The sequence below is a fragment of the Heloderma suspectum genome, chromosome 3 (assembly GCF_057233095.1).
Source record: "Heloderma suspectum isolate Gila_16-S chromosome 3, 16-S_ref, whole genome shotgun sequence".
NCBI classification, from domain to species: Eukaryota; Metazoa; Chordata; class Lepidosauria; order Squamata; family Helodermatidae; genus Heloderma; species Heloderma suspectum.
In genome coordinates, this window is record NC_139460.1 from 194,439,534 (window position 1) to 194,452,707 (window position 13,174).

At 43.5% G+C, this 13,174-nt stretch overlaps 1 protein-coding gene across 2 annotated transcripts in view; it reads left to right on the top strand.

Moving 5' to 3' along the window:
- ZMIZ1 (zinc finger MIZ-type containing 1) overlaps positions 1–13,174 on the top strand; it is a 556,702-nt gene that overhangs the window by 474,953 nt on the left and 68,575 nt on the right. The gene's annotated exons all lie outside the window — the stretch shown is intronic.

The following is a 13,174-nucleotide window of genomic DNA, read 5'->3' on the forward strand; positions in this document are numbered from 1 at the left end:
AGAGCACAGGAATATAATTCAAAAGCACATGAACATCCGTAAATTTCAGCAATTTTTCTAACACAAAAATATGTAGAAATGCCTCCATCCAAAAAGAAGGGACATGCCCACATCATATGGGAGAGCGATGCAAAATCCATACTACAGTGCCAACAATCAGGGCCAGCCCTAGGATAAATAGCACACCGAGCAAGAAGTGCCTTTGGTCCCCCGTCCCCCCTGAGGTCAACTTTGCAGGGCCACCCAGAGGGTTTATGGGGCAAGGTGCAGGTGTGATGTTGAGGGCCCTGCTGCTGCCCCCTACAAGGACCCGTGCATATATGTACAAAGCTGGGGGCCACATGTGAGAATTACTGCATGCACGGACTATTTCTGAGAATTCTCACCTGCACTCCCTCCTTGCACAGGAATCAAGCAGAATGATAAACGTGCTTCATTTTTTCTTACATGGGGATGAGGAAATAGGGGTTATGCTTCTCCTGAATACCTCCTCCAAATTCCTACCCCGTTCTGGCAGAGCTGCTTTCTGTTTCCTGGGGCTCAGTCTCACAGTCTTCTGGTTGTGCCTGCTGCTCGCCTTCTCTATTATTCAGGAAGGAAGGATTCCTCCCTTATGTCCTGGCTTCACACCACTCCTATGCCTTTGCCTTTGGAAACAGCCACAGAAAGTTACTCTCCAGTGGCACCTTGCCTGGTAATCTTAGGTGACATCCACTCACTCCTTGAATTCTTTCCCCAGTAGGTCTGGAGTTCTTTCTGTGACAAGAACAGGCTGCCTGCTCTGCCACAGAATCCCTCCTGAAAACCTTCCCTGTTCCTTCTGTCCTTACAACAAACTCTGTAACCAGGGCTGCTGGCCTGGGCCAATCATAAGCCTACCTCATCAATCTTATCTCTATTGTTGCCCAGGCAAAGAAAGGGTTTTTACCTGATCATTTTCACCTGACCCTACCTGACTAGGGGTGTCTTTTATGGGGAAATCTGGCCCACTTGGGGCTCAACGGATTTCCCTGGAGCCCCCAGCTCAGCTTGCATTCTCAAACCAAGCCGTAGGATTTTCCTCAAATCTGGGAAATTTCCAGGGGTTTCCCCCTTAAATTGGCAAACTTGCGCAAATTTTGGCTGTAATTAGTGTAATTTGGATAAATTGTGGCCATATAGTGCTTAGTTATGTGCAAGTTGCAGCTGTAATTTACACATGACTAAGCACTCCATGGCAGCAATTTGCGCAAATTATGTTAATTATGGGTGAAATTTGTGCAACTAACAAGTTGCAGCTGCAATTTGCATAACTTGCAAATTTTAGAGTGGGGGAAATAAAACAAATCCGAGAGCTGGCCTGGCTCACACAGATCGAGTCGAAGGGTCCAAGCTATGGAACACTCGGTGGACGTCACCTCCTGGACGGATTCCTCCAACATCCCTAGTTTAGACTCCCTTACAGTTGGGCTGCAGGCCTAGTTAATGCGTGGGCCCCTCCCTTCTAGCCTCCCAAGGATACATTCACGGCTGGACTGAATGACTGGGCCCTCTGTTGGAGTGATATAACTAGGATCACCATATACAACACTTTCCCAGGCGTTTTCCCCCTTGGGAAAAAAGAAAGAAGCTGTGCTACAACCCCTTCCAGTGGTGAGTGCTACCTGTGAGAAACAGTTGGAGAATTTCTCCTCCCCTGGAGAAATTAATTGAAATTGTCACACAGCTCTATTTATTTTTGTGAAGTGATTCTATCTCTTCATCAGGTGCCTCTTTCCACTTCTTGGCCTAATTTTCAGGCAGTTTTGAGAGGTCTCTCCAGTATGATAGCCAGTCATGCATCGCCAAAAAAGATGACAAAAGACGGCAGCCATCTGCATATGCAAATGTGTATGTATAGGTGCAAATTTAGAAATTATAATTATAATTTAAATAGAAATACAGTGCCTTCCCAGTCTGCTGACCAGGTGCTAACTGTTGGTGGGTAATTCAAGGCCTTGAATCCAGACTTGATCTGGACACCTCTTCAGATAGAGGACACTTTTAAATTGAGGGCTGTCCTCTGTGAAGTAGGACACCTGGCCATCCTATTTTCCAGTAGAATGGCCATTGTCTATTTTACGGAGGACAGTCCTCTATTTGAAGTACTGTCCATTCCAAGTCTGGTTTACAGATAAAGAACCATAAGAAGCACAAAAAGCCACATTCTGAGCAGTAGCAGTGCACTATGCAACACAGCAGAACTATCAGAGGTTTTACTTACAATATTTTTTGTTTTGTATCAGTTCCTATATTTTGGTAAGCATTCTTTATTTTGGTATATCCATTATTTTATCTTTAAAAATAATAACTAGGAAATTATAAATTAAAAAGGTATCCATCCGACCTCCTATAGCTTATGGCTTTATTTTATTATTATTTTTATAGTGCTTATAGTGTTTACAGTGATTAAAGTGCTAAATGCTCGTTAACATTGCCTCAAAGTAAAGCTGTGTTCCACTGATTTCTACCTAGCACAAATGACATCAAAGTAGAAACTAAAAAAGAAACAGACTTTGAAGCTAATTGAGGGGAGATCATTTTTGTAGTTAGCATCCAAAAACAATCTCTGTTACATAGTTTTAATTTCAAGTAAAACAAAACAGAACACACACAGAGGAAAGGACAATCTTGCATTATCTAGTGCTGTTGTTGTTGTTGTTGTTGTTGTTCAGTCGTGTCTGACTCTTCGTGACCCCATGGACCATAGCACGCCAGGCCTTCCTGTCCTGTGCTCTCTCCCGGAGCGTGCTCAAGTTCATATTCATTGCATTGGTGATGCTATCTAGCCATCTCATCCTCTGCCGTCCCCTTCTCCTTTTGCCTTCAGTCTTTCCCAGCATCAGGGTCTTTTCCAGAGAGTTTTCTCTTCGCATTAGGTGGCCAAAATATTTCAGCTTCAGTATCTGTCCTTCCAATGAGCAGTCAGGGCTGATTTTCTTTAGGATTGACTGATTTGACCTCCTTGCAGTCCAGGGGACTTGTAAGAGTCTTCTCCAGCAGCACAGTTCGAAAGCATCAATTCTTTGGTGCTCAGCCTTCCTTATAGTCCAGCTCTCACAGCCATACATTACTCCTGGGAAAACCATAGCTTTGATTAGACGGACCTTTGTCAGCAAGGTGATGTCTCTGCTTCTGACTATGCTGTCTAGGTTTGCCATAGCTTTCCTCCCAAGGAGCAAGCGTCTTTTAATTTCATGGCTACAGTCACTGTCTGCAGTGATCTTGGAGCCCAAGAAAGTAAAATCTGTCACTGCTTCCATTTCTTCCCCTTCTATATGCCAGGAAGTGATGGGGCCAGATGCCATGATCTTAGTTTTTTGAATGTTGAGTTTCAAACCAGCTTTTGCACTCTCCTCTTTCACCCTCAACAAGAGGCTGTTTAGATCCTTTTCGCTTTCTGCCATTAGGGTGGTATCGTCTGCATATCGGAGGTTGTTGATAATTCTCCCAGCAATCTTAATTCCGACCTCTGATTCATCCAACCCGGCATTTCTCGTGATGTACTCTGCATATAAGTTAAATAAGCAGGGTGACAATATGCAGCCTTGTCGTACTCCTTTCCCAATTTTGAACCACTCGGTTGTTCCATGTCTGGTTCTGACTGTTGCTTCTTGACCCTCGTACAGGTTTCTCAGGAGACAGGTAAGGTGGTCTGGTACTCCCATCACTTTTAAGAATTTGCCACAGTTTGTTGTGGTCCACACAATCAAAGGCTTTAGCATAGTCAATGAAGCAGAAATAGACGTTTTTCTGGAATTCTCTTGCTTTCTCCATGATCCAGCGAACGTTGGCGATTTGATCTCTAGTTCCTCTGCCTCTTCGAATCCCAGCTTGTACTTCCGGTAGTTCTCGGTTCGCATACTGCTGAAGCCTAGCAAGCATCACCTTGCTGGCATGTGAAATGAGCACAATTGTGCAGTAGTTTGAACACTCTTTGGCGTTGCCCTTCTTTGGAATTGGAATGTAAACTCACCTTTTCCAGTCTTGCGGCCATTGTTGAGTGTTCCAAATTTGTTGGCATATTGAATGCAGCACTTTAACAGCATCATCTTTTAGGATTTTAAATAGCTGTGCTGGAATACTGTCATCTCTGCTAGCTTTGTTGTTACTAATGCTTCCTAAGGCCCACTTGACTTCACTCTCGAGGATGTCCGGCTCAAGTTCAGTGACCGCACTATCATGGCTATCAGGGACATTCAGATCTTTCCTGTATAGTTCTTCTGTGTATTCTTTCCACCTCTTCTTCATCTCATCTACTTCTGTTAGGTCCCTGCCTTCTTTGTCCTTTATCATGTCCGTCTTTGCACAAAACGTTCCCTTGAGATCTCCGATTTTCTTGAAGAGATCTCTAGTCTTTCCCATTCTGTTGTTTTCCTCGATTTCTTTGCATTGTTCATTTAAGAAGGCCTTCTTGTCTCTACTTGCTATTCTCTGGAACTCTGCATTCAGTTGGATAGATCTTCCCCTTTCTCCCTTGCTTTTCGCTTCCCTTCTTTCCTCAGCTACTTGTAAAGCCTCATCAGACAGCCGCTTGGCTTTCTTGCATTTCTTTTTCTTTGGGATGGATTTCGTTGCTGCTTCCTGAACAATGTTACAGACCTCCGTCCATAGTTCCTCAGGCGCTCTGTCTATTAGGTCTAATCCCTGAAATCTATTCCTCACCTCCACTGTATATTCATAAGGGATATGATTTAGGTCATACCTGAATGGTTTAGTGGCTTTCCCTACGTTCTTCAATTTAAGCCGAAATTTTGCAACAAGAAGCTCATGATCTGAGCCACAGTCAGCTCCAGGTCTTGTTTTGACTGACTGTATGGAGCTTCTCCATCTTTGGCTGCAAAGGACATAATCAATCTGATTTCAGTATTGACCATCTGGTGATGTCCATGTGTAGAGTCGTCTCTTGTGCTGTTGGAAAAGAGTGTTTGCTGTGATCAGCGTGTTCTCTTGGCAAAACTCTATTAGCTTTTGTCCTGCTTCATTTTGTACGCCTGCCTGTTATCCTGGTGATTTCTTGACTTCCTACTTTAGCATTCCAATCCCCTATGATGAAGAGGACATCTTTTTTTGGTGTTAGTTCTAGAAGGTGTTGTAGGTCTTCATAGAACCGATCACCCTCAGCTTCTTCGGCATCAGTGGTTGGGGCATAGACTTGAATTACTGTGATGTTGAATGGTTTGCCTTGGATTCGTACTGAGATCATTCTGTCGTTTTTAAGATTGTACCCCAGTACTGCTTTTCCCACCCTTTTGTTGACTATGAGTGCTACTCCATTTCTTCTAAGGGATTCTTGCCCACAATAGTAGATATGATGGTCACCTGAATTAAATTCGCCCATGCCTGTCCATTTTAGTTCGCTGATTCCCAAGATGTCAATGTTCAATCTTGCCATCTCATGTTTGACCACCTCCAGCTTACCTTGATTCATTGATCTGACATTCCAGGTTCCTAAACAATATTGTTCTTTACAGCATCGGATTTTCTTTTCACCACCAGACACATCCACAGCTGAGTGTCCTTTCGGCTTTGGCCCAGCTGCTTCACTATTATCTAGTGCACATGAAGGTTAATATCCTCTGTCTTTTCCATGGTAATGGATCTTGTCCAAACTCCAGATATATGTAGTTGGGATTAAACCCATTGAAGTTCAAATCCCACAGTCTTTAGAAATCTAAGAAAGTATCCTATTGACCTGGCCACCATATATCACAATTACGAAGACTGGCTTCGTTTTAGTTGTGGATTTGTAGATAACTTAGTAAACCAATATGCAACCGTTTATTTCCCAGAACCAACATACTCCCCTTCTTAAACTTTGGAGCAGAGTTGGAATTCCTTTAAAGGATTTTACAGTGCAGTAACAGCATGAACAGTTAAATGTTGCAGAAAAATTTAAATTAGCTTGCTTATGGTATTTCATTGCAGTTTATTTTTAATGTGTAAAAGGAACGCTTTTTAAAGGTTTATTTATTTATCTGGTGCTTTATCATAAACTTGCAATATGCCCCACAGATGATGGGAATGTTTGAATTCTGCTGCATTTGAAGCTTGTAATGTTCAAACATGCAACTAATGGGGTGGACAAGAGGAGAGGATTGGTCTACTGGAGGCTGTTGTCACAACGCCAACTCCATATTGACAGTTTTCTTCATTGTTGTTCCTAGTGGGATTGGGGGCTATCTTCCACCTGAAAAGTAACATAAATGTTAAATATGTAGTACATTTCCCAAACAAAGTCTATTACCATCCTTTCCTTCTCAGGGTTCTGATATCCCAAATGTCATTATAGAGATGTGAGGCTCTCTGCTGCTCTTTTTTGCAAACTACAGAAATGTCACAGGAAGTGTGTGCAGGAAAACTTGTAGAGCAGAAACATTTGGAAATATACGTATATACGCCAGAAGTGGCCAAGTGCCACAGACTAAGGGTTTCACTACACCAGGCTTTTTATCCTGCAACTTACCAGGGCTTCTGCTTCTGGATTCTTTGTGGGATTTAAATCAGGTCTTTACACAGCTGGTTTTTTTCTTACTACATAATGCTACATACCATTTACACTGGTGGGTGGAGCCTGGTGGGATATTATTGGATGTCAGCAGCATTGTACGCCCTCTGTCCAGCCCCTCTGGGGTAGCGCCCCCCCCCCCCAGTATGAACTTTTCCATTTCAACTTCCTTGCCTCCTCTTTTCACTTCTGCTGCCTCTGATCCCTACCTTGGCAACTTCTGTATGCAATCCACAGCACGTTCACAACTTCAGAAGTCTGCTCTCGTCCCCACCACATGCTCAAGTTAGTATTGTCCTTGTAACAGCAAGCAGTAACACTTTTCTCATTCACGTATACACAGAGAGGGGATTGAGTGGAAAGGGGTTGCAACATGGCAGGTGTTCAGAGCAGCAGCGGTCCCTGCCATGCTGTCCTTGTAAAACGCTGGTATGCTGCACTTCCGAAGTTCCCAGTGTTGTTCCCAGGAGCAGAATGGTGAAGGGGTTGGAGGGTGACGCTCCCACCCGATCATCGTCAGTAGGTGATGTCAACACTGCACTGCCCAACACCCGCCTACACAAAGCATGTCGAAGCATGATGTCAGCAATATACAGGCGGGTCATCCATTGCGTGGCTGCAAATAATACCACATTTTCCACATACAGAAATATCATGGGGAAAATGGGGGGAAGGAACGGGATAGCTGTTGCAGGACAATGACATCGTGTATTGCATGTGGGAAATACCATGAACGAAGAATGACAATTGCATGAAAAAAAAATGTGTGAAGGAGCCCTAAATCTTCATACTGAGAGCCACAGCTGCTGTCACTTTGTATTCACTCCCCAACATCCTCCACAGGCTCCACTGTTTCTTCTCCCTTTCTCTTTTCACATCTCCAAACCCTTGCTTTCACCCTACGTCATACCCAGTTATTGCGCTACTACATGCCTCTCTGTCCAGAGTTTTTTCAGTGCTTGAACATGCAGACTATCATGAATCTGTGGACTAAAGGATATCAGAGGATTCAGTCTATGAACCACCATTAAGTTCCAGCCAATTGAAAAAAATCTGGGATAAGCTAGAGCATGGTGTAAAGGCACATAATTAGAAACTTGCTGAAGCTGAGCATGTCCGAATCTGATGAGTACCCATGGGAGACTTCATGGGAAACCTATATAGACTGTCTTCAACTTTCAGGAGGAAAGGCGGAATGTAAATAAGCAAGCGGGCTTGCAAAGAAGCACTACACTGGGGCAGGTCTTACGATAAGTTCTATGAGAGCTTCCAAGTCAGGTTTGCTTTTGTGTCTGAGCAAGAAGGGAATTTGTGTTGCTCCACACCCTCTCTTTTCTGCTTCACCTAGCGTTTTCTTCCTCTTAGGATATTGTCCACCTGAGTTGACAGGAGCCTTATCTAAGAGTTGTTTGTGGTCTCCATGGACCACACTGGGGCCTACAGAGATCAGGTTGCTTTTGATGTCACCATCACCTTGTCCAGTCAGATTCTGTTGATGAACCCAAATTCTTTCTGAGCTTATGGGGATGGAGTCAAGGTTTGTTCCCTGCTTTCAATCATCTCTTTTTTTAATTGCCCAGGAATGGAGGTTTGCAGAAGTGCAATTTTGTGTGAATTTGGGACACCCATGTTACACTGGCCTTGCACAGTGAGAAGGTGTTGTTTTTTTTAGCATACGTTGACCCCCGTGTTAATCCAAAACGTATTATTATCATCGTCGTCATCATCATCATCAATGTGCTTTTCAGAGAAACAAAAAAACAAGTCTCTGCTCTGAATTTTGACAGTGGGGAAAATTAAAAAGAAAAAAGAAGGGAAGGGAAATGAGAGAGAAGAGTGACAGAGGGAAGCGTGGAATAGGACAGACAAAGGTAACAAGAGTGGCTATGAGCAAGCAAATGTTTCAGTTGGAGATGGGGACTAAGGTACTAAGCCAAATGAGAGATGAATTGGCATTAGAGAGCAAATTAATTGACTGCGGTTTTAATTAAAAACCATTTTTGTAGCTAGTATATACATCATTTAACCTGTAATCAACACAAATTCGACCCACTAGTCATGTCATGATCACGTCAAATCATTTTCTGTGCACTGCGTAAATGCCACTTTTCTTGCAAGTCGCTCAGTAGCACATTTATGTAATAATCCATGACAGGCACAAAACCTGCTAACTGTTCTATCAAGTAAAAGAGCATAAATGACAGTAGCATTAGTCATATACATTGTTTAGGCCAAAGATCTTTCTCCCCTGTATCTATTGAGAATGACAGCAGCATGAGCTAGGTAGTGAAAGAACTTTTTTTTCTTCTCACAGTGGAGAATAGTTTTAGAGTCACTGGGCCATAGCTAGAACAGTAATTCTCCTTCTGTGCTATGGTTTTGTCCTATTGTTTGGCGCCATAGCTTGACCATAAGTATGAGCCTTTCTACACGAGGCATTTATTGTGTGCTTGTGATTCCTCACTCACAGTAGTTTGTGGGTGCTTTACATGACGTCCTGCTCCAGGGCCTCTCCCATGTTTTGCAACCATTATAGCGTGCATGTGTTTTTCTAACGAGGAAAGTCTGGCGTTTCTGTGAATGGCAGCATGAAACCCTGATGTATTTGCGCTATACCACAGTGCCACCTAGTGGTTTTGTAATGGAACATGTAGAAAGGCAGAGAAGGAAAAACCTTGGGAAAAAACACATGTAAAGGAGCTGTTCTTAATCCCACAAAGAATCCAGAAGCCAAAGCCTCAGTAAAACAGCAGATTAAAATTCTCATGTAGAAAAGCCCTATGTTCATTAGCTCTATCGCACGTTTCATCAATGCTCTCTTATCCAGCTGAGACCAAACAGACTTGCTGTCTCCCCCCCCCCCCCCCCCCGGTTAACGAAGACTCTTAAAGTACCCTTTTACTGTTCAATCTGAATAATGTTTGGGGCAACTTTTCTCTTCAGTTTGGAGAGGCTGAATATTAATTCTCTCACCTAGCTATTTTTTCAGGCTCAAATAATAGGTTCATCCATATTTCTTCTTCATTTCCAGCACTTCAAATTGATTTTAAAGACTAACAAATGTATCTTGGCACAAACTTTTGTGTGCTAGATTCCACTTCATCAGACACCTGATGAAAGCTTATGCCATAATATGTTTTTTTAGTCTTTAAGGTACCACCAACAGACTAATATAGCTATCCCTCTTAAATCAACTTGTAATCTTATATACATTTCATCCTGGGAAAAGACTTTAATAGCTTTGATCCCAAAGAGCAGAAGCAGATTCCGCAAACAAATTACTGATGTGGAGTTTTATCCAGTGGAATGCTCCCTCTATAATAGTTTGCCCGTGATACAACTTTCCTGTGGTTAATCTGGGAAAACAGATTAACTGGGGAGTTCTCCAGAATTACACTGATTTTCAGGGATGTTGAAGTGAGATGCTGAGGTACCCTGAGATGTTCACCTTTCAAGAAAAAGATTGTTTCCTTGAAAAGTGCACACATCACTTGTGAATATCTTGGGGTGGAGACACCACATAAGGCAGCAGCAGGGAACCTCTTTCAGCTCAAGGGCCAAATTCCAGTTCAGAGAAGCTCTCGGGGGCCACATTCCAGTGATGGGCAGGGCCAAAGGCAAAAGGGGCGGGGCCAAAACACCAGCATATTTTAGCTTAACGCTCTCACTGCCAGTAACTGAGCCTTGGGAGAGGCATTTCAACCTTTTAGAACAGGAAAAAACATGCAAAAACTGGAAAACCACCAAATGATAAGTGGTTAGGGGAAAGGGGGTGTGGCCATCTGAGGAACCCCAGAGGGGTGCATTGGGACACTAGGAAGACCAGATTTGGCCGGTGGGCCTGAGGTCCTCTACCTCTGATATAAGGGCTACGAAGTAAAGGAAGTTCCTAGAAAAATTAGAAGCAGAATATCTGATTCCAGCGTTGGTGGTCCAATACAATACAGCATCCATTTTCAAAATTTCTGCCTTTACAGAACACTTTCCCTTTGACTTTTAATGCTAAGGAACCCCTTGCATCTGCCAAGGAAGCCTGCTGCATTTTGCTGAGGATTCCAAGGCATCTTTTTAGGGCACTTGCAGGGCGTTGCCCAGGCCTGCTGGGCCTCACCTGTATGAATGGAGAGTGTTACCCAAAGATCTCCTGTGGCTGCATATTGCAAGGATGGATTTGGATGGGCAAGTTGCCTTTTGGGCAGCTTGTCCACCATTCCTGATTTCCTCATTGAGAAACTCTGGGGCACCCAGATCACAGGCTCAAAACCACTGCAATAAAGAGCAGGGCTCTGGAAACTCTCACGATTTCCTAGAAGAGGGAATTTTGGCAGCTACAGTTTTTCTCACTCCTGCAGCAGTATGACATGACAAGCTGTGTGTACTAAAACAACCCCTTCTACAAAACTGCTAAATATATGGGATAATGATCCTCTAGAGTCTTGTACATCTGTGCATCAAAGGCCTCCTTCCAACATTACTTCAGCAGCATGGGAGCCACTGCAGCGTGTTGCTTCCCATACTGAACTAATAATGTCTGAAGTCCAAGGCAACCTGGGTGGAGAAATCAGCGACAGAGCTAATTCCTCCGCCAGTGTTGCTCCCCTGGAAGCTGGGGCAATGCTAATATGGATATGAGTAGCCTTGGTGTCTCTTTCACATGACCAGGGTTCCGAGCATAACTGAAGCAGCGCAAAAAGGAGATACTGCTAATGTCAGAAGGGGTTCTAAACATATCCCTTTGCAATAGGTTGTGCTTCAGAGCATTCCAGGGCCTGTCATAATTCAAGCTGTAAATGTACTTTCTGAACATGCGAAAAAGTTCACAAGAAATCATTTCTGAAGGCTTCTTCATCTAGTATTTTGTGAGTGTGCATCTATGCTGTAATATGTGCATCACATAGGTACACATCAGGAAACTGGAATGTTTTGGACTTCAACTCTCATTATCCCTGACCACTGACTATGCTGGCTGGGGCTGATGGGACTTGTTGTCCAAACCATCTGGAGGGCACCATGTTGGAGAAGGTTGGTTTAAGCAGTTACACCACACTGACTCTCCTCGATGTTAATTGGATTACAATTAGTTTTGACTTGTCTGGGCAGGAGATGATTTAGGATGCAGGTTTTCTTCAGGAACAAAACCATTCTTCAATTTAAAGTCAAAGTTGACATTGAAAAGTCCAGCCAATTGGAGCTGGCACAGTTGCAGCTCACTGGTTTCAGGTGCTCATGTTGCATAAGGGAGAGATGTGGTTAGTATCCCTTTTGGCCGTCTCTGGTATCCCCTTGTGTATGGCACCCATGTACAGTTGGGTCAGCTTCACCCTAGTGCTCCCTTGTTTCTCCACCTTGCCTCTGGCCTGCTTTCCTGGTTCTGTCTCTCCCTCCTAACCTCCAACCCTGTTTTTCCCCTATCCAGCTCTTCCCTTAGGAGAGGGCCATACATAGCTCAGAGGCAGAGTACATGCTTTGGATGCAGAAGATCCAAGGTTCAATCCCTGGCATCTCCAGTTACAGGATATCAGGTAGCAGGGCTGGGGGAGACCCCTGATTGAAACCCTGGAGAGCTCTTACTAGCAAGAGTCAACAATACTAGGTTAGATGAGCCAGTGTGTACTGACTCAGTATAAGTCAGATTTACATGCTTATATGGTCAACTGGCCTCGCATACACCTACCCCGAGTCCTCTGTGACATGCACTATTTCTCACTTTGCTGCTAAGAGAGATTCATCTTGCCTCCATCCCTTGCAGAGCCAGAATGGGGACGTAATCCGCTCACAAGCCTTTATAAGGTGCTCTGTGCTTGAGCAATGGCCCGATTGGGCCAACCCCAAGCACCAGCCATGAGCTGAAGCTTCACAGAGTTATGGATTAAATGTTGTTGCCTATTCTTCAGTGATTTCACTACCTGCATTATTTGTTTCCATGTCAGAGCTGATAATTGGTTAATGTCCAGCACTGTGACTAAAACTGAGATTACAAGTGTTTTTAACAGATGCAGGGGTCTTTCAGAATGTCAAATTCTTCATGCATCAGTTCACGTAGTCTTCAATTTGTAACATTAAACCCAGTATTTCTTTCAAAATGTTTACCTTGTATAATACAGGCAAGATGGGGATGCCACCAAAATCAGCATCCCTGTAGTCGAGCTCTCCCCCATTATCCCTGTAACATGCAGAACAATTACCTTGTATCAGGTTCTCATGCTGTGCATTTCTCCACCCACATTATTGACGATGCTGGCAAGGGCTGGGAGAGGCACACGATGGTGTCGTTACACGGGATAAGAGAACCTATATATTTCAGTGGAGAACTCAACTTGAAGTTGGTGTTTTTGACAGCATCCCCATGTCCTCTGTATCGCATAGGTCTGCCATTAGGCCATATCATTCCTCTAGCTTATTGTGTGTTAATGATTATGTAACAAAATATTAGCAATTTACTTAGCTTCCTGATTAGGTGATGTGATTGTTTTAATCTATGAATTTCATTAATAATACAACCATTTTCCATTTTGAAAACAAAAATGAAATATAATATTAGGTGAAATGGGCTCTAACTGTGTGTGTGTGTGTGTGTGTGTGTGTGGCCATTGACTGGAGGAACTGTAAGAGTAACTTAGCCTCAGGACTTAGATAACATCATTGTGA